A 22,502-nucleotide genomic window follows, 5' to 3' on the forward strand; every position below is an offset into this window, starting at 1 on the left:
AAGAATCTCACCTTATCTTAGACTTTCATTTCCAGGAGGCAATGCCTCATATCCGTATTGAAGATCAAACTTGGAACAGATGCTCTGGAGCTTAATAATGACAAATAGGAAGAGACTTGTCTTCAAAAAAAAAAAAAAAAAGAATTCTTTATATGTTTACTTTTCCCCTTGACACCTATGTAGGTTAATAGTTTCCTGCATCTTCTGTCACAAATCACTATTGCCTATCCATCAGCTTTCTAGGTGGGGTTTAATGAAACTTTGAAAATTAAATCCTTCCGATCATTAAGCAGTAAATACAGAGAAGCCTAAGCAAGTCATTGAAGAGATAAGGTGCTTATTTGTGGGTTTCTGAGCAATTCTGAAGTGTGTTTAGTCAAAAACATTTTTTAAAAAGATAAATTGCATTAGGTTACAGCTGATTTAAGAAGAAAACATCAAATGCTGTATGGTTTGTGATGAATAGATTGCATGTTTGCTAAAAGAATTACCATTACCATTAAAATGTTTACAAATAGATCAGTTAAGAATGTTTATATAAAATATTATAAACTTCTGCCAGAGCAGCTTTAAATATTTCCTTTCATTTAAAAAAGAGAAAGGAAATTTGCAGGCAGACAGCTTGTTGTGAATGCAAAAGCGTAGCTAAATATCATTTAATCTCAAAACTGTGTTGAAAATACATCATTTCCTGGGTAAGTCTCACATACTCAAAAAGATGTCACTTTTTTGCATTGAAATTTATGTTTAATTTTGAAATAATTTATTCTACAGTGGGGACAAGGGGATGTGTCTTACTTATGCCTCCGTTCATGTAGCTAATCAAGGTATACTCTCAAGGAAAAATCTGCACTTGACTCCTTTTGAATTTTAACAAAATTCTGACACTTGGCACATTTGACACTCTGAGGTGCTTATTTGATAGGAAATTACTTTTAGAAGTTTCCATAAAAGCATACGTTGAATTCATTTACTGATGTCCTTTTTCAACTTCATTGTGTGTGTCAGATACTATTTAAATGAAGGCAATTTGATGGCCTAATAAATAAAATCACTTGTTATCCAAGAATTTATGGCACATTTTAAACAAGGAATTTTAGCAAGTCCCTCATAGTTGGTATTCTTACACCTATAGAGGGAACCATCTATGCAGAGTTGTTTATACATATTTATAGACCTGCACTTTCTCCCATTTAAGTTATATGCATCTTAAAAACTCATCTAATAAGGGGGTGTTTCCAGTGAAGCCAAGGGCACAAAACATGCTTGCCATGAATTTACCTAGAAGAATTATGGATGAAAAAATTCTGAAATTAATCATGTATTTGGTAGACCAATAGTAGTTTCATTTTTTTCAGTATTATTCAAAACATCATATTTGAATAATTTTTACTTTCTGTGAGTCTATCTAAATCCCTGCATACTGATAAGAAATAAACCCTTAGATACAGTGTCCTGATTATTTCCTGTAGTGCTAGTTGCAATGCAGTCAGAATTACATTAAGAAAATGTACTTAGAAGCACTAAGCAACTCTGTATGTGAGTGTGGCTGGCAAGGCACAAAGGAGGTATTGAAGTCAGAGTTCAAATTAGATGAGAGATGGTTATTTTAAAACATACTGGTAGAATGTCTTTCTTTTTACTTTTAAAACATTTTTTCAATATTTTACATATTGAAAAGAGGTACATAATGTGTCTTCTGTTCTCATTCTTGGCCAGAAATAAAAATAAGAAATTTTACACATCACATCATAAACTCTTTAAGTAAATAAAAACTGAAGTGTGAGCAACTCTGCAGGCAGAGGTGTTAACTCCAGTAAACTTCTTGCTCTTTCTCTCTGACGAATTCTGTTTAGCTCACAAAGAAATCAATGCTTTTTCACATCACTGATTTTATGAAGTTTGGGAATGTATTATCATATAGATTGACAGTTGCCCCACTGGTTCCACACCACGGCATGGACACTTACAAAGCCATCATTAATTTCTCACACTTGTACCCTGCGATGGCTTCCTCCATAATAAACACTGTGTCCTTCAGAACCAAATAATCAATAACCTTTTAGGTATGCCTTTCTTGAAGAGGAAGTAACAGGAATCTGTACTTTGAGATAGAAGCTCTCCAATTTAATTTTAGGTTTTAAAGATACATGGTCATAAAATGAATCTTTTCTGTGGGATTCCATATGTTTTCATTTCATTTCATGGTGGGATTTTAGGACACATGGATTTTTCACTGCATTTATTTAAAAATCTCCCTTAAAAAATTCCAATTGTGATTTTGCTAAGCATAGTTAGTGAGTGAAGACAGCACTCAGAAACCAACTTCCTTTTGGTGATATGAAGTGTATGTTCAGTCTGCACAGTCATATAGTAAGATCTCTAACTTTGTCAACAGTTCTCCCTAGATCAATGTTGATTGTGCTTCCTATGTGCTGCTGTGACAAAAATGACCCATTGGGTAACTTGACAGTCCTATCAAACAGGTGAACCTGTCTTCCTTTCTTTTTCTTTTTTTGTGGTAGTATAGATACCAGAGTGCTGCATACTATACTCACTAATTTAGCCACTACATTAGCATTGTGCTGGCTTGGATCAGGTTACTTCAAATAGATAAAACTTTCAGATTCATGTTATCTTTTCAGGTTCTTTAATCCTATCTTAAAGTCAATGATGATTTGGCTAGAAATGGCAATGAGAGTTGAGAACAGCCTGGTCAAGTTTTTGGTGCTGTGAAATTTGACGACATCCAGAGAAAGGGCTTTCCTAGTAACCTTAAATTAGAATCCATACTTTTGTTCAGTAATAATTGACCCCCTTAAAATATGTCCTCTCTAAGACCATTTGTATTATCTGAGTTATGGAGAAAATGGGACAGTCACTAATACACAAGAATAACTAATTGCCTCCTTAAAGATGCAAAGTAGCACAAACTGTAAAAATCTGGTCTATGTTCTCTTGACTCCCTCAGGTGATTTCTTCACCTTGGGACTTAAAAATATCCTTGAGTTTTGTTTTTTTTTTTCTTCCAGCAAAATTCCAGTTTCAGTTATTTCATTGGAAATCCAGAAAGGGAAAAACAAAACCAAATAAGAACAATAAACAAAGAAAATAAAGTTGGTATGAAATAGCAAGCCAGAAATGGCAGTAAATGAAATCCAGCGTCGGTTAAACTTTTAAGAAAATTATTCTTCCCCACCCCTCTCCACGTCCACCCAAAGTAAATAAGCACAATGTTCATTTTCATCTGTTGTAATTGGGAAATTTACAATTCTCATAATGTACTTTGAGGTTGAAATATAAATGTTGGGTTAATTCCATTGCATTTCACAAAATGCATTTATAAAACAAGCTGGCTCTGGGCACATAATGGATTTATGTAAAGTGTATTTGTGGAACACAGATTCTATTAGATTGAGTCCTTTTTGCAAAAGGTCTGTAGCTTATCCATCTCCTCGGCAGAGTTTCAACACACCCAGGTACTCACTGCTTGTTATCTGAGACATGAGGAATGAAGCCTAAGGGAAGGAAGGATTTTCCTTAGCACCAGGGACAATGTCCTTAGATTGTTACTGCCAACCAAGTTGCATTCATTTGTCATTCAAGGTGAGTTACTTAAATTTTTTTCCTTTCTCTCCAGAAAGCGGCTTCTCAATAAATCTAGCACTGGAGTGTTTCTTAAGTAAACACAAACTAAACATGCAAGTGGGATTCTATTTCTACTCCCACTCTATTACCCTTACATGCTCAAATTAACTCTGTGTTTTATAACCCACTCTACCCATTTCTTCTCCCTAATCCCTCATGTAAAATCACAGAGAATGCCTGTAACAGACATCAAAACTTACTATGAGCTCCAGACCTAGCCAAAGGCCCATAATTTTGTTCTTAAGCAAGTGAAAAGGCAATGGCAAGGGTAGTAAAAGAGGTAGCTACAAAAAGCATACATTCATATTTGACTATGCTTAATGTTGATGTGGGATGATTTCTTTTCCAGCCACATTTTATGAAGCCAATTTCCATGGACCCTAAAGCAAATTGTTGCCTCAATTTCTTAAAAACAAAACAAAATTTAAAAACATACCAAAAAAAAAAAAACAGAACAAACTTTTAAGCCATTTGGATGACAATGATTTCAATTTGTGTTTTTAAGCTTTATTTTACATACATGTACATTTAAAAGAATACCATTATAAAGAAGAATCTGAAATGAATTATCATGGATTTTAAAAGAATGAAAGACATAAACACAAAATATCATAGGTTCTGTCTTTTCCATTCCTAAATGAAAGAATGATCTCCTTTACATTTTTCTAATTCAATTCCCTCAAAGTCCAGGTATCAGAGGCTATAGAGAAAACTTATTTTTAAAAAGCTTATTAATGGGAGTCTTAACATATGATCACTATGATGCTCAAACACAGCTGATAATAACTTATAACCAGAGGCAAGATGTAAGAATATCACATTGTCACATGGCATGATACGAAAGCTAGAAGTGAAAGGATTGATATTCTGCAAATGGACTTGTATGAAACTTTAGAGGTTTACGTTTTTGGCAAATTAAGCAATTCTTACGTTACTGTAAAGTAGAACAGAGTACTTCGAGGAGTGTAGGAGTCTATGCTTTTTTTCAGTATTGCACTTTCCAGATTATAAACTTTAGTGGCATGGTCTTTAGTTATTTATATATTTTTTCCTTTCCTTTGGTGGTTTCTTTCATGTTTGCTAATGCTTCCAGGGGCTATCAAGGAATAGCTCCATTCAATAAATACAATAAATAAAATGAAGCACTAAGCCTTCCTTTTGGCAAGGGCAGCCTGATTATTACATGTGTAATCTCCAGGCCTTCGGGGAGACATTGGGCTTGGTGGATAATCATTTGGTTTTAAGCTGCTGAGTTCCTGATATCAGTACTTTAACTTCAGTTGAGTTGCTCTTTTTACTGCGAAGGCAGTAAAATAGTAAGAAGCAAAATGTTTTTGTCCGTTTGCGATTGGAAGCCTCTTCAGTCAGAAAACTCTTTCTTTGCTTATTGTTCGGTCATTTTTTTAAGTTTAGTTGTTGTTTGTCAATGATCAAATTAAATGTATCTAATAGGTAGGAGAGATGTGCCATGCCTTGAGAATTAAAGTCATAAATAAGATGAGTTAAAACTGAGGAAGTTGATAGTATAAATTTTCTACAGACAATTGAATCAGAAGAAGCCTGCACAAAAAATAATATCAAAGTAAAACAAGTTAGAGAAGAATGTATGAGAAGTAATGAGGCACTTCAATTAGCCATTCTGAAACTGAGACATAGCAGGTAGAAGAAAATTTCAGGTATTAATAATAGATTTGTAAATAGGATAGAAATTCCAGATATGTGGGCATTATGTATATAGACTTATACATGAAGCTAAAAATGTTACTTGTGATTTAATTTTGAGTATTATTTAAGTGCTAGCTGTAAGAACCTTCTAGAAAATTGTTCTTTCCTGCTTTCCATCAACTCTGTTTGAGGAGTGGGAGTTTAAGGTGTGGCTAAGTGGTTTATGGGATAGTTAACAACAGAAGTTACGAACTGCATGTTAGTCTACAGGCTGAATCCAGTTTGAATTGTTTAATTTGATTAGTGCAGTATCAAACATTTTTAGATTAACAACCAATATTTTAAAAGTGAGAGATTTTATATTAGAAATTTTTATTTTTGGCCATCCTCAAAACATAAGAAGATTCAGTCACACTGGTTCAGGTTTTGGTCAGGACAGATAGGATTAGAAGCAGTAGCAGTTCTGGATAGATTCCATGTCTTTGAGGTCACCTGATGCTCCTCCAGGCTACTCTGTTGTTTAAGGTCTGACTTAGCCTTTGTTGATCCTTGAGTTAGCAAGACCCTTGACCTACATACAATCTTTATGGAAATCAGATATAAAAATTGTAGAAAGCTAGAACCCAGCAGTTTTATGGGTTCATGTATTCAGAGGTAGAATGTTACTTCTTTTGGTAAGTTTGCTCCATCTGCAAAGTGGGTTTAATTTTGCTCTACTAAATTTCTAAAATGGTTTTAAGGCATTTAGATTTAAATGCTTCAGATAAAATTAAATCAAATTAAAATCAATTTAATTTAGAAAGTAATAAAATAATTGTATACGTTGGGGGTGAATTTAAGTGGGTAGTATGTCATCTCCATCTTCCGAAGTAGTAGATGCCCTGAAGTACTGAAAAATTAAGGTCAGAGTATTTGATTTAACACATATTCTTAAAGCTATTTTAATGTAAAAGTGTTAGGTGGACTATTTGGAAATAGATGGAGGGAAAACCTACTTTAAAAACTTTCGCTACTTCGCTATTGAGGAAAACCCCAGGGCTTTTCAGGAGGAAGACATTTAAAGAGGAGGAAAATGACTTTGTGCTAATTATGTTCAGTTTTGATCCAGCAATGGTTTATGGAGTCTGTAACAATGAAGTTGGAGACAATAAAGTGAAGGCTAGAAGAGAGACATGCAGTGATAGACGAAGACCTTCAGTATGCCAAGAGAGAAAGACATGGAGCAATGTTAGCTCATGCTGAGTTGGGAACCAGCGAGTCAGAAACAGTGTTCCAGAAACCAAGAAATGTTCTTCAACCAATGTAGAAGCAGGCTAGCCAAGGAACGTTGAGGAGTGACTTGCACTCCCCATCCTCATTTCTTATTTGTGAAGAAGAAAAGTTAACTGAAATATGAGCATGTTTCCTAAGGAGGACTGAAATATTTGAGTAGGCATTCTTTGAAAAAGAGTAGGTTAAGAGATAACTTATGCAGAGTTATACTGTTCTCAGGGGAATAAAAAAGATAAACACCACGGCAGTCTTTCCATCCATGTTAATCATGAGAAAAGTGGCATGAACTCACTTACAGCCAGAAAGTTAGGCACTGGAGTTTTGGGAAGTATTTTTTGTAGTATTTTATGTAAGAAATATACTATGGCACATTCAATAGTCAAAAAGGATCTTTGAAAGGAACTTTTAAACATTTTTAGTTTAGGGAAATATTTTTCATAGTATTTTATGCAAGAAATACACTGACACATTCAATAATCAAAAAGGATCTTTGAAACGAATTTTTAAAGAAGAAAATTGGTGTTTGAAAGGTACCACACTATGCTTAGATATGCACATTTTAATATGCACACAAATATAAAGTTAAACTATGTGTTGTTTTATTCAATATTGGTGAAAAATAGGAAAGTACTCTCAAATGAGGAGATGCGTTAATTTTGGGGGGTGCTTATTTCTGAAAAGATTTCAAGTAATTGCTAATTGCTCTGCATTGGACAAAGCCACTGTGTGTGTGTCTCTTTGTATTTGTGTGTCTGTGTTGTGTGTGCATGGTGGGGAAGGTGCTTTGTTGGGAAGAGGGATGTTATTGAGAGGGACAGAAATCAATAAATATAAATTGATCAAATTCCAGGGGTATGAAGACCATATATGAAAACGCCAAAATGAGCACTGTAGACATTTTGTAGTGTATAGTTTCAGGGGAGAGAGAGAGAAGAGAAACCTGTGTTGACCTTCTTGCATCTTGAACTCTGTGAGTCATCTTACATCAGGGAGCACGCCCTTTAAAGCCTGAGATCCCTTAAACCAGTGATGCTATCTCATCCATGTAAGTCAGAATCCACAGAAAAACACCCATGTTTTCTCAAGTCCCACATAAGAACTCTTGCCTCTGAGGAGCTCCGAACCTCTTTGAAACTGTCAGAGAAATATTTGACTTGGTGGGAAATCCACTTTATTTGCAATATGTCCCTCTTTCCTTCCCAACTCTCACCTTTCCCCCAACACTTACCCTCCCCAACCTGCATCTAGCAGGGCCTAATCACCTACTCCATGAGCTAATTTCTTTATTACTTCATTCTATCCTTTTGTCAAAACTAGTGAGATCACGTCTCCAAGATGTGGTTTGAGCATCATGATAAACTGGTGCAGGATAAAAAATAATCAAAACTTCCATATAAATTTACCTTCATTTTCAGTCGTTCTTTAAAATTTTAACTTTTGGATACGTTTTACGGTGCAAATAATTTATTGGTATATATATATGCACACATACACATGCACACACACAGCGTATATGACAGGCTACATAAATACAGAAATGTATACATTGGAGATGTGTCCAAAAGACTTACGTTGATTATTTTAGACCTTTGACTTCCCAGGAAATTAAGCCTGAGCAACTACTCACTCCTCAAAATATTTGGATAATTTATTATTTTGTGGCAACCTGTTTGGTTGTCTTTGTATTGGTAATGACCATATGTGCTAATCATACCTAACTATGTTATGGCAAAATTCCTATTTTTCTCTTTCAATTCTCTCTGCTGACTTTCACTTCCTAGATGAATAGACAAAAATATTGACTTTGTTGTTTCTTGAAGAAACCAAGCACTCCCATGCATTTACAGAGATATTTCTGTATACCCTCAATAGGGAGAAAATAGACATTATTTATGTTAGCATACTGGTACAGTAAGGGAAGCTTTGAGAAGGTGTGGTTTTAATTAGGTTGTAAACAGGGGTTAGGACTTTTATGTATGGAAATTAGATGATGAATATTCTAAATGAAGAAAAGCGAGAGTGTATGGTGTTTGGAGAATGGGAGGTGAGGTGAAGATGATGATCATTTTTCAGGGACATTTTCTAGTCTAGAAAAAATTCCAACTCTAGTCAGACTAATTGGAATATAGTGATTTTATTGAATAGCAGTAGAAATACATGAATAGATGTGTAGTAATCAGATGACCAAGAGCTGTGAGCTTCATCTTAAGGAGTTAAGGTCTGATCAAGCAGACAATACAGAACTATTGAAAGTTTATGTGAGCAAAGACTGCAATATTTTAGGAAACATCTGATTGAAACACACAGATACAGCACACACACACACACACACACACACACACACACACACACACACACACACGTGTTTGGATGGAAAGTAACAAAGTTAGAAGTGATATCAGAAAGAGAAGCAGTAGTCCAGGTAGAAGGACTCCAGAAACTCTTATACCACAGAGTCTACCTGCTTCTTGGCATTTCAATAGGAGAAATTAACCTCTGACTAGCATATGAATACTGAATATTAGTAATTAAGCAGGAAAATAGGAGGAGGTACATAACTCCACACTCCTGCAATGCAGGGATTGTACCTTACAGTGCAATCTATTCTGCTTACATGTAGAATACAGTATTACAACAGCTAGATTCCAGTGTTTACAATATTTGATCAAATGATTAAATAATAAAGTAGCATCAAATATTGCTTTGTACAAGGAAAAAAGTCATAATATTATTTTTAAGGGCACAGTAAGTGTGTTGTAGGTGAACATTGGCTAGAACTATTCCAGGTTGATTAATGGTTTCTTGAAGATTATTTCTGCTTCTATATCCTTGCCGCTTCTTCATGAGTCATATTCTCATGCAATTTGTTTAATTGCTCCTGTAACTATAGTTATGTCTCCCTTCTCATCTCTAATCTTTTATATTTTTATCACTCATGTTTTTTAATCAGGTTTGAAAGACATTATTTTTTTTTCAAGCTTTCTACTTGTCTTTATTTACTTCTCCTTTCTCATTACATTCATCTTTATTATATTTTTTCATTTCCTCATTTTAACTTTTGGATTATATTGTGGGATTTTCTTAGGTTTGTTTTTTAATTTTTTTTTATTTCCATAGGTTATTGGAGAACAGGTGGTGTTTGTTTACATGTGTGACTTCTTTACTGGTGATTTGTGAGATTTTAGTGCACCCATCACCCAAGCAGTATACGCATCCTATTTGCAGTATTTTATCCCTCAGTGCCTTCCCACCCTTTCCCCCTGAGTCCCCAAAGTCCATGTGTCTTTCTTATGCCTTTGCATCCTCATACCTTAACTCCCACTTATGAGTGAGAACATAATGATGTTTGCTTTTCCATCCTTGAGTTACTTCACTTAGAATCATGCTGTGAATGCTACCAATTCATTCCTTTTTGTGACTGAGTAGTATTCCATTATATATATATATGTATATATATCTCACAGTTTCTTTATCCACTCGTTGATTGATGAGCATATGGGTTGGTTCCATGTCTTTGCAATTGTGAATTGTGCTGCTGTAAACATGCATGTGCAAGTATCTTTTTTCATATAAAGATTTCTTTTCCTCTAAGTAGATACCCATTAGCGGAATTGCTGGAACAAATGGTAGTTCTATGTTTAGTTCTTTGAGGAATCTCCACACTGTTTTCCTTAGTGGTTGTACTAGTTTACATTCCAACCAGCAGAGGAGAAATGTTCCCTGTTCACCGCATCCATGCCAACATCTATTATTTTTTGATTTTTTGATTATGGCCATTTTTGGGGCAGTACGGTGGAATCACATTGTGGTTTTGATTTGCATTTCACTGATCATTAGTGATGTTGAGCATTTTCTCATATATTTGTTGGCTGTTTGTATATCTTCTGAAAATTGTCTCTTCTTGTCCTTAGCCTGCTTTTTGATGGAATGATTATTTTTTTCTCATTGATTTGTTTGAGTTCATTGTAGATTCCGGATATTAGCCCTTTGTCAGATGTATAGATTGTGAAGATTTTCTCCCACTCTGTGGGTTGTCTGTTTACTCTGCTGACTGTTCCTTTTTGCCATGCAGAAGCTCTTTAGTTTAATTAAGTCTCAGCTATTCATCTTTGTTTTTATTGCATTTCCTTTTGGGTTCCTGGTCATAAAATCCTTGCCTCAGCTAATGACTAGAAGGATTTTTCCAATGTTATCTTCTAGAATTTTTATAGTTTCAAGTCTTAGATTTAAGTCCTTAATCCATCGTGAGATGATTTTTGTATAAGGTGAGAGATGAGGATCCAGTTTCATTCTCCTACACGTGGCTAGCCAATTATCTCAGCACCATTTGTTGAAAAGAGTGTCCTTTCTCCACTTTATGTTTTTGTTTGCATTGTAGAAGATCAGTTCCTGCAAGAATTTGGGTTTATTTCTGGGTTCTCTATTCTGTCCCATTTTTATATGCCTATTTTTATACTAGTACTATGCTCTTTTGGACTATGACCTTATAGTATAGTTTGAAATCAGGTAATATGATGCCTCCAGATTTGTTCTTTTTGTTTAGTCTTGCTTTGACTATGCTGCCTCTTTTTTGGTTGCATATGAATTTTAGAATATTTTTCTAATTCAGTGAAGAATGATGGTGATATTTTGAGGGAATTGCATTGAATTTGTAGATTGCTTTTGGCAGTATGGTCATTTTGTAATATTGATTATACCCATCCATGAGCATGGGATGTGTTTCCATTTGTTTGTGTCATCTGTGATTTCTTTCAGCAGTGTATTGTAGTTTTCCTTGTAGAGGTCTTTCACCTCCTTGGTTAGGTATATTCCTAAGTGGTTTTTTGTTTTGTTTTGTTTTGTGGCTATTCTAAAAGGGGTTGAATTCTTGATTTGATTCTCAGCTTGGTCATTGTTGGTGTATAGAGGAGCTACTGATTTGTGTACATTAATTTTGTATCTGGAAAGTTTGCTGAATTTTTTGATCAGTTCTAGGAGCTTTCTGGAGGAGTCTTCAGGGTTTTCTAGGTAAACAATCATATCATCATCATCAGCAAACAGCAATAGTCTGACTTTCTCTTTACAGATTTGGATGCCCTTTATTTCTTTCTCTTGTCTGATTGCTCTGGCTAGGACTTCCAGTACTACATTGAAGAGGAGTGGTGAGAGTGGGCATCCTTGCTTTGTTCCAGTTCTCGGAGGGAATACTTTCAACTTTTCCCCATTCAGTATTATGTCGGCTGTGGGTTTGTCACAGGTGGCTTTTATTATTTTGAGGTATGGCCCTTGTATGCCAATTTTGCTGAGAGTTTTAATCATAAAGTGATGCTGGATTTTTTCGAATGTTTTTTCTGCATCTGTTGAGATGATCATAGGATTTTTGTTTTTAATTCTGTTTATACTGTGAATCACATTTATTGACTTGCATATGTTAAACCATCTCTGAATCCCTGGTATGGTATGAAACCCACTGAATCATGGTAGATTATCTTTTTGATATGTTGCTGGATTCAGTTAGCTAGTATTTTGTTAAGGATTTTAGTATCTATGTTCATCAGGGATATTGATCTGTAGTTTTCATTTTGGTTATGTCCTTTCCTGGTTTTGATATTAGGGTGATACTGGCTTCATAAAATAATTTAGGGAGGGTTCCCTCTTTCTGTGTCTTGTGGATTAGTGTCAATAGGGTTGGTACCAATTCTTCTTTGAATGGTAGAATTCTGCTGTGAATCTGTCCAGTCCTGGACTTTTCTTTGTTGGTAATTTTTAATTACCATTTCAATCTCACTTCTTGTTATTGGTCTGTTCAGGGTATCTAATTCTTCCTGATTTAAGATGGGAGGGTTGTACCTTTCCAGGAATGTATCCATCTCTCCTAGTTTTCCAAGTTTATGCACATAAAGGTGTTCATAGTAGCATTGACTGATCTTTTGTATTTCTGTGATGTCAGTTGTAATATCTCCCGTTTCATTTCTTATTGAACTTATTTGGATTTTGTCTCTTCTTTCCTTAGTTAATCTTGCTAATGGTCTATCAATTTTAGTCATCTTTGCAAAGAACCAGCTTTTGTTTCATTTATCTTTTGTATTTTTTTTACTTCAATTTTATTTAATTCTTCTCTGATCTTGGTTATTTCTTTCTTCTGCTCTTCTTCTTCTTTCTTTTGGTTTGTTCTTGTTTCTCTTGCTCCTTGAGGTGTGACCTTAGATTGTCTGTTTGTGTTCTTTCAGACTTTTTGATGTAGGGGTTTAAGGCTATGAACTTTCCTCTTAGAATCACCTTTGCTGTGTCCCAGAGATTTTGATAGGTTGTGTCATGTCATTCAGTTCGAATAATTTTTTACTTTACATCTCGATTTCATTTTTGACCCAGTGATCATTCGGGAACAGGTTATGTAATTTCCATGGTTTTGAGATTCCCTTTGGAGTTTATTTCTAGTTTTATTCCACTGTGGTCTGAGAGAGTGCTTGATATAATTGTGTTGTGCTTTTTCTAATTTTTTAAAGATGAGCACTAAATTTTATTACTCTTATTCTCCCTTACTTTGTAAGAGTAAATATATTTGTCAGGTCCTATAGAATTTGATAAAAAATATTGTTCTCTGTGATACTTTCTAAAGATTCTCAGCCCATTTGGACTCTCAAAATAAAACAGAATCCTAATGCTAGCAGTTTTTCACTTTAATACTAACCATTTCTAAAAAAGTTCAATTTTTATTGTTAAGTCTTTACACTGTCCAAAGTAAGATATCTATATGTTTTATATGCATTATATATAGATATACATGTGTATTAACTATATAACATAGAATTATACAAAGTATATGTACATATATAGCGCATATATAACATATATATATGCATATAGGCATGAAAAAGGATAGAAATCACCTATAATTTGACACCAACACTAACTATGGTTACTATTTTGAGGCATATATCTTTTGGTCTGGGTGTCTATCTGAGAGAAAGAGAGAGGGAGATTAATAATTTTACAGAGTTGGCATGTTTTACAAGTCCTATGTAGCGTTAATTTTTTTGGAAATGAGCTAAAATCATTTCCCCATGACATTAAATATTTTCTTCAATATTTAAGAGGGGCATAGTACTCCTTTAATGGGATCCATTTCCTCAATTTCCTTTCATTGTACATTTAACTAATTTTTATTTTAGTTGCAGTAAAGAGCAATGTGATGAATAAAATCCTTATAGCTACATTCCTGTGGACATCCCTGACTGTTTTCTTAGGATGAATTCCTAGAAGAGTTAGAACATACACAGCTATGTGAAATTGCAATCCTTTTCAACCAGTGTTCTCAAAGGAACTCTTGCACCAGCACTGTGGGAGAAGCAACAGGCACACGGGGTTCTTGAGCTCAGGAGTCACTGGGAATGATCACTAATATTTTACCAAATTATGGATCACAATATTTTTATTCTGGCTTCCCTCCACTTTAATCTGAGCAACTCTTCATGTATTCATTCTCTACATGTATTTTTTATTTCATGATTTCTTCTCCATATGAAAAGATACTGGGATGACGCATCTCACTTTTTAGTTTGTATTAGCTTTTTACAATGTCTACAGTGATCCCAGATTAATGTCTACAGTGATCCCAGGTCCTACTGTACCTTGTTGTTTATACAAACGCTTGAAAATGTTCACTTATTGGTGTGAAAATCACTTGGCTACGTTTTCAAAAGCATGCGACTTATTTTCTGTGGGATAGAACACCAAATATGTTACGGAGTTGCCTCAGAAATCAGGGCTAACTAGAAAGCAATTTAAAATTGTCACACTGACCAAAGAAGAAATGCTAGCTTTGAGTAGAGTGGGGAATTTTTTTTTCCATATTAAATATGTCAGCTATTGTTTGGAATGCAGGACTTTATATCAGATTGTTAATTTATCACAAACCAAGGATAGAATTGCATTCCACATGATGAAAGGAAACTCACATGTACTAGGACAATCTGCAAGGCACCTTGAGGAGATAGAATCGAGTAAATTATGTATTAAATATTCTTAAAACTTCCTCCATCTGTGGTGCCTTTGATTCAATGAGGTTAGTAATCATAAACACAGTGGTGGCCCTGCTATTGGTATTTTCACAAAATAGGTAGTTCTGCAGGCAAGATAAATATCTCAGTACATAAGAAAAGACTCTGAAAATAAGCATGTGGAAGCAATTACTATTATAATAAGTATATGGCTCTGCTAATATACAGTGTTGCTTAATAATTGATGTTATAGAATAAAAACCGTAGAAAACATTTCTATATTCTGGGGCATCCCCTTGTATATTTGGAATGGAAAAGACCTCAGTGAAATGCAGAACAATTAAGAGAGTACAGGTTGTCTTCCATTTCCGCTGATACACATTTATGACCATGAACAACAAGGCACATCGGGAAAGCAGGAAGTATACAAATCAACTTAATCTGTCCCACTGTGGTATTTCAGGCCCTCCACAATGTAGTTCAATTTTATGTTTTTAGCCCTTGCTCCCACTTCTCTAAATATATTTGCAGCTCCAGCCCAACTAGTCTACTTATTTTCTTTCCAGAGCATACTCTTTTCCCCTGTGTCATTGTCCTCCCATTCCCTTTGTCTGCAGTGGTATCCCCAAATCCGTTACATCCCCACCTATCTGTTACATCCCTATCGATTATCAAAGAATTATCTAATGTGCCATGCCCTCTATGAAATCATTCTGGTTTCCTTAACTACAGATGTACTCCCACTCCTTTGAAATTTTTTAGCATTTTATTTATCCATTTCATCAAGAATTTAGGGGAAATGGTGTAACCTTCACCAAAGTAGAGAAGTAAATGATTTGAGATGAATTTTGGAACTAGAGTATACAGAACTTGATGACAGTTTGAATGTAGTAATTGAGAAAAGAAAAGCAAGAGCTCTTGGCTGGGCACGGTAGCTCATGCACGTAGCCCCAGCATTCTGGGAGGCTGAAGCAAGCCGATCACTTGAGGTCAAGAGTTCAAGACCAGCCTGACCAACATGGTGAAACACCATCTCTATTAAAAATACAAAATTACCTGGGTGTGGTGGCTTGTGCCTGTAATCACAGCTACTCGAGAGGCTGGGGCAGGAGAATTGGCTGAACCCAGGAGGCAGAGTTTGCAGTGAGCCAAGATGGTGCCACTGTACTCCAGCCTGGGCAACAGAGCAAGACTCCATCAAAAACAAAACAAAACAAAACAAAAACCAAAAAAACACTCTCAAGGATTTCTAACTTTCAATACTGGATGGACTCCTAAGTATTAAGATGAGGAATACTTGGAGAAGATAGGATGTGGGGCTTATTCATTTTAGACATTGTTAAATAAGACAGCTAAGTAGAAAGGCAATGTGGGTAATTGTGTAATTATTAAGACTGAAACCTGCAAAAGAGATCTAGACTGGAGATGTCAATTTGAGAATCAGCAGCTTAGCAGGGGTCTGTATATATCCAGGAAAGTAGATAAGTTCACCCAAGGGGAAAAGTGGAGAGAAAAGAGGAGGGGGCCAGGAGCAAACTCAGAGTGGTCCTTAAGTGTTGGGTAGAGAAGAAAGAACACACAACAGAGACTGAAATCAGTGATTTGCACAAGGTAGTTCTTTGTTCATTCTTGTTGGTGTGATTTTCTTTAGGGCTCCCTGATGGCTTCTGGTTGTGGTGTGGCTTTTGTCATCTCTCAACCCACAGTCTTTTTTTCCCTCTCCATTATTCTGTTTCAAAGGAGGCAAGACTGGCTGAGCCTCATCATTACAGGAGAAAGAGAACAGGAATTTAAAAAGTGATAGGGGCACAGGAACAAAAATAAATAAGATATGCATTCTCATATAATTGTAAACTAGTTTGATGGTTAATTTTACCTGTCAATTTGACTGGACCGTAGGATGTACACGTAGCTGGTTAAATGTTATCTCTGGGTGTGCCTGAGAGGATGTTTCTAGAAGAGATTAGCTTTCAAATTAGCTGACTGAGGAAAGTCAATGGCCACCCCCAATGCAGGTATGCATGATGTCGTCCAGTGATGGCCTGAATGGAACAGAAGACAGAGGAAGGTTGAGTTTACTCTGACTGAAGGTTGAGTTTACTCTGACTGATTGTTTAAAGTGGGACGTTGGTTTTCTCCTACCATCAGCATTTCTGTCTCTCAGGCTTTCAGACCAAAACTGGAATCTACACCTCTCCAGTTCTCAGGCCTTGGAACTACACTACTGGTTTTCTCCAGCTTGCAGGCAGAAGATGGGATTCCTCAGTCTCCATAATCATGTGAAGCCATATTTTGTAATATCTCTTCATTATATATATTCTGTTATTTTTGTTTCTCTGGAGAACCCTAATATAAGTTGTCTGTAATTTCAAAATATATAGGGTAATTCATGGCAATAACATTTAACTATAAACTTTTATTGCACTCAAAATATTTATTTAGTTAGTTATTGGGCATCTATTGTTTATTGTGCTTAGCGTATATTCATTAACAAACTAGAAACACATTTTCCTTTCTAGGCGGGTGGATCAGGAGGTCAGGAGTTCAAGACCAGCCTGACCAACATGGTGAAACCCCATCTCTACTAAAAATACAAAAATTAGCCAGGCATGGTGGTGAGCTGCTGCTCGGGAGGCTGAGGCAGGAGAATGGCCTCAACCAAGGAGACAGAGGTTGCAGTGAGCCAAGATCACACCATTACACTCCAGCATGAGCGACAGAGCAAGACTCCATCTCAGAAAAACAAAAACAAAAGTTAATTTTTATTAGACAATAAAAAATGAACTTGAAATAAAGCAACAAGAGAGAAAATAGAAGGGAGGGAGAGAGAAATAGAAGGGAGGGATGAAGGAAAGAAAAGAACTACGCTATATAGTGATAAATGGTATGGGGAAAAAGAAGACAGTAAAAATAAATAGGAGTTTGTGATTGCCAGAGTCTTGCAGTAGTAAATGCAGGTCAGAGGGCCAAGGAAAACTTTATTAAAATGCTGACATTTGAACAAGAGAACAGAGAAAGTGAATTGACTATACGGATTTCAGGTGTATGGCATTTCAGTCAGGTGGAAGAGCTAGTATAAAGATTTTAACGCAGGCACACTCTTGGTGTATTTAAGGAAGTTAATGTGATTGCAGCAGAATGCAAATTGGGCAGAATAGCAGGAAATGAGAACAGAGAAATGAAGGTGAAGTCAGGTCATATAGGGTGTCACAGATTCTTTAAAATGGTGGCCTTTGCTCTGAGGGAAATAAGTATCCAGACAGAGTTTTGAGCGTAAGAATGTCATGATCTGACTTCCCATGAAAAAGATCGCTCTGGCTATTGTGTTGAGCATATAGTGGAAGAAGACAAGAGTAGGGAGAACAGGAGGCTATTGCAGTAACCAAGACAAGAGATAACAGTGTCTATCTGGGACAATAGCGATAGGAAGAAGTGATCTGATTCTCAATGTACTTTGAAGGTAAAGGTAGGAATATTTCTGTATATATTAGCTAAGAGGTGTCTGCAAACGATTCCTTGAAGATTAATATCAAATCCTGTGCACATTTTAAAATAAGGCTATATGGTTTTCTGATATTGAGTTGTAGGAGCTCCTTACGTATTTTGGATATTAACTCCTTAACTCATATATGGCACGCAAATATTTTCTTTCATTCCATAGACTGCCTTTTCATTTTGTTGCTAGTATTCTTTGCTGTGCAGAAGCTTTTGAGTTTGATGTAGTCCCACCTATTTTTGCTTTTATTGCTTGTGCCCATGATGTCATATTCAAGAAATCTTTGCCAAGACCAAGGTCATGAAGTTCTTTCCCAATTTTTTTTAGGAGATTTACAGTTTCAAGTCTTACATTTTAAGTCTGTAATCATTTCACATTTATTTTTGTGTATGGTGTAAGATAAGGATCCAAATTCATCTTTTTCACATGTGACTATCTGATTCTTCTGACATCATTTTTTGATGAGACTCTCCTATCTTCTTTTTGTATTCTTGGATCTGTGTTGAAGATCAGTTGACTATATATACGTGACTTTATTTCTGGGCATTTTATTTTGTTCCATTGGTCTAAGTGTCTGTTTTTATGCCAGTACCATACTGTTTTGAACACTATTTTGTGTGTCAATTTGACACATAGACTTATAAATAAATACAAATTTATTTATTTATTTATTTATTTTGTTTTTTGGAGACAGAGTCTCACTCTGTCACCCAGGCTGGAGTGCAGTGGTGTGATCTCAGCTCAGGAAGCAACTTCTGCCTCCTGGGGTCAAGTGATTCTCCTGTCTCAGTCTCCCAAATAGCTGGAACTTCAGACACATGCCATCATGCCCGGCTAATTTTTTTTATATTTTTACAGACAGGGTTTCACCATGTTGCCCAGGCTGGTCTCAAACTCCTGAACTTAAGCGAGCCACCAGTCTCAGCCTCCCCAAATCCTGGGATTACAAGTGTGAGCCATCAGGCCAGACTGTAATATATTTTAAAATCAGGAAATGTGATGCCTCCAACTTTGCCCTTCTTTCTCAAGATTGCTTTGGCTTTGAACCAAGATTATCATTCTACATGGATTTTAGGATTATTTGTTCTATTTCTGTAAAAAATGTCATTGGAATTTTGGTAGGGATTGCATGCGTTGGAGGTATAGATTGCTTTTGATAGTATGGACATTTTAACAATATTAAGTCTTCCAATCCGTGGACATGGGATTTCTTCTCATTTATTTGTGTTTCTTTTAATTTCTTTCATAAAAGTTTTGTAGTTTTCACTGGACAAGTCATTCACTGCTTTGAGTGAATTTATTCCTAAATATATTTTTGCTCCTATTATAATCGATTTTTTATTAGTTTCCTTTTCAAATAGTTCAGTGTTAGTGTATAGAAATATGACTAATTTTGGTATGTTCATTTTGTATCCTACAACTTTACTGAATTGTTCATCAGTTCTAACAAGTTGTGGGGTTGGGTTTTTTGTTTTCTGGTTTTGGGTTTTTTTTTTTTTGTCTTTAGGGTTTTCTACATATAAGATTGTGTCATCTGAAAATGGAGATAGCATTACTTCTTCCTTTCTAACTTGGATGCCTTTTATTCCCTTTTCTTGTCTACTTACTTTGCTAAGATTTCCAGCATTATGTTGAATAGAAATGGTGAGAGCATGTATCCTTGTAGTGTTCTTGATCTTAGAAGGAAAGCTTTTGGTTTTTACAAAGAAGACATTCAAATGGCCAAAAATATAGCAAGTCCTCAGTGAATCTCATCAATAAGTTCTTGGAAATTGTAACTTTAAGGAAAACAAAGTACAGTGACTCTTGAATGATGTCATTTTGTTCGGCATCCCTAGGGTATAAAGTTGATGAGAAAAAAAAAAATGGTGTGGTTATACATCCTTTCACTTAAACTCTCGGTTTCCAGGAACCTATAGATAATTTTAAGTGAGGACTTGCTGTATGTGAAAAGATACTCCACATCACTAATAACCAGGGAAATAGAAATCAAAACTGCAATGAGATATCATCTCATACACCTGTTAGGATGGCCATTATAAAAGCAACAACAAGAGATAAGTGTTGTCAAGGATGTGGAGAAATTGTAGCTTTTATATACTGTTGGTGGGAATATAAAATGATACAACCACTATAGAAAACATTATGGAGTTTCCTCAAATTAAAAATAGAATTTCCATATGATCTAGCATTTTCACTTTTTGGCATTTATTCAAAAGAATTAAAATCGGGATCTCAAAGGGATAGATGTACTCCCAAAGTCATTGCAGCATTATTCACAGTAACCAAGATGTGGGCAGAACCTAAATGTCCATCAATGTATGAATAGATAAAGAAAATGTAGTGCATACCTACAATAGAATATTATTCAGCCATAAAAAGAAGGAAATTCTGCCATATGATATAACATGGATGAACCTTGTGAACATTATGTAAGGGAAATAAGTCAATCTCGGAAGAACGTGTACAGCATGCATCCAATTATATGAAGTATCTAAGATAATTAAACTCTTAAAAGCAGAGAGTAGAATAAAATTTGCCAGGGGTTGAGAGAAGGGGAAAATGGGAAGTTGTTGTTCAAATAGGGGTGTCAGTGAATGACAACAAGAATGAGAGGTAATGTAGTGATAAAATCTGATGGCAAGAGATGCAAAGCTGAGGATGTCTACAAAGCATTGAAGCATCATGCTGTACCAAGGACAAGAAGCAGTGTGTATCTCTTTTATATCTTCAGTGCCATTGATATGATGGCACAGGGAGGAAAAACTTCCACCACCTGTAACTACTCCAGGGAAAGTAGTGTCCTTAGGAAGAACAAGACTTCTACTGGAGCAAGACCATGAAATCAGCATTTAGATAAATGGTTAAGACTTTTTTCAGTGATTGACATACAGAGGGACAGTAGATATGACAAGGGTGAAGGCAGACAGTGAAGGCAAGGCTTTGAATGTCAAGGGCTAGGGAGAGATGGATCTTGGGCAACTTTCTTAACTCCTGATGATGGATGGGGTTAGAAGAACTAGCAAAAGTGTGGTTCAGTCCTGGTGGACAGTTTCATTGTTGATCCTGGAGAAATATCCCCAATCTATTTCTCAATTAAGGCACTGATCAACTTTTGATGCTGGAGAAGTAATGGAGTCTTCCTTTAATAAACAGAATCAGATGTCCTTGGTGAGTGCAGAGAGAAAGAAAAAACATTTTCTAACACACCATAAGAAATCTTGAATATAGGGACAACATCTTATTTATGTATGTTTCCAAAGGCTACCACATTGCTTGTCGGAATGAGTCACAAAACCATGGAAGGGAAGTAGGGAGAATAAGAGAGAATGCGGGAAAATGAAGAAAGGAAAACAGAAAGGCAAATTCAAAAAAAATGGAAGATAAGAAACTATTATCTTGGTAAAACCATACTCATCAGGAGACTTAAGTCCTTATTCATTTAACTTAACAAAGTTTTTCTCAAAATAATCACAAAACATTCTGAAAATTAACTAATGAAAGAAAATGATAGTGAAATCATTTATAAAGCAACATATATGGACCCGTGATTGATAAGTTTTGTTGCAGAGCACTGAGTATGTGTGTGTGTCTGTGATTCGATATAAAACTGATCTTTCTCATTTTGAAGAGATAATAATTTTCTTATTTTGAAGAGATTAATAATGTGGTGAATTAACAAACCAACAAGGAAGGGATTGAGAGAACCATGGGAAGGTGATTATATCATACCTTCTAAAGAAATATGTATCTTATTCAATAGGATACAAAATACTGTTTCTATTCCTGCTGAAAGAGTAGGTTAAGAAATGGTATTTGGAATTTGAAGATACCAGAATAGCAACTTAACCTCATATATCTTTGTTTGCTTCTCTGAAATTCGTATCAAGAAAAAGGCTCTAAAACATGTCTCAGAATGATTTTCTCTAGAATCCACTAAGTGGGCTTCAATGCTTTAAAAATATCAAAGATTTCTATTACTATCTCTCCCAGGAAAACTGTGCCTATGACCATAGTCTTGTTTCAACTTCCAATGTATTTTATGAAGAAAATATGAGAACTATATATATTCCATGCACTATGATGGTGTAACATACTAATGGGAGATGTCCGAGGGCTTAGTAGAAAAAGTCTAGAGATGTGATTTCTTGTCCTTGCTCTGCGACCCACTAGTTATATGGCCATTACTGTTCCAAGGGCAACAGACCTAAATCTCTCTGGGTGTCAATATCATAATTTTTGATATGAAGACAATCGAGGCTATAGTGCAGAAATTTTGGAGTCAGATAGACAAGTGTTTAAACCTTAACTCTGTCCTTTATCAGCTCCATGACATTGGCAAATTACCAACAAGCTCTCAAAACACAATTTTCTTCTGCAAAATGTGTATAATAATTGTCCCCTTCCCTTATTCTTTCTTGTTTTCTTTTTCTTTTTTTTTT

General features: G+C 35.5%; 1 protein-coding gene across 3 annotated transcripts in view; it reads left to right on the forward strand.

Moving 5' to 3' along the window:
• Positions 1-22,502, forward strand: part of TENM2 (teneurin transmembrane protein 2) — a 984,758-nt gene that overhangs the window by 82,090 nt on the left and 880,166 nt on the right. The gene's annotated exons all lie outside the window — the stretch shown is intronic.

This window comes from Colobus angolensis, unplaced genomic scaffold (assembly GCF_000951035.1).
Source record: "Colobus angolensis palliatus isolate OR3802 unplaced genomic scaffold, Cang.pa_1.0 Scaffold27, whole genome shotgun sequence".
Lineage (NCBI taxonomy): Eukaryota > Metazoa > Chordata > Mammalia > Primates > Cercopithecidae > Colobus > Colobus angolensis.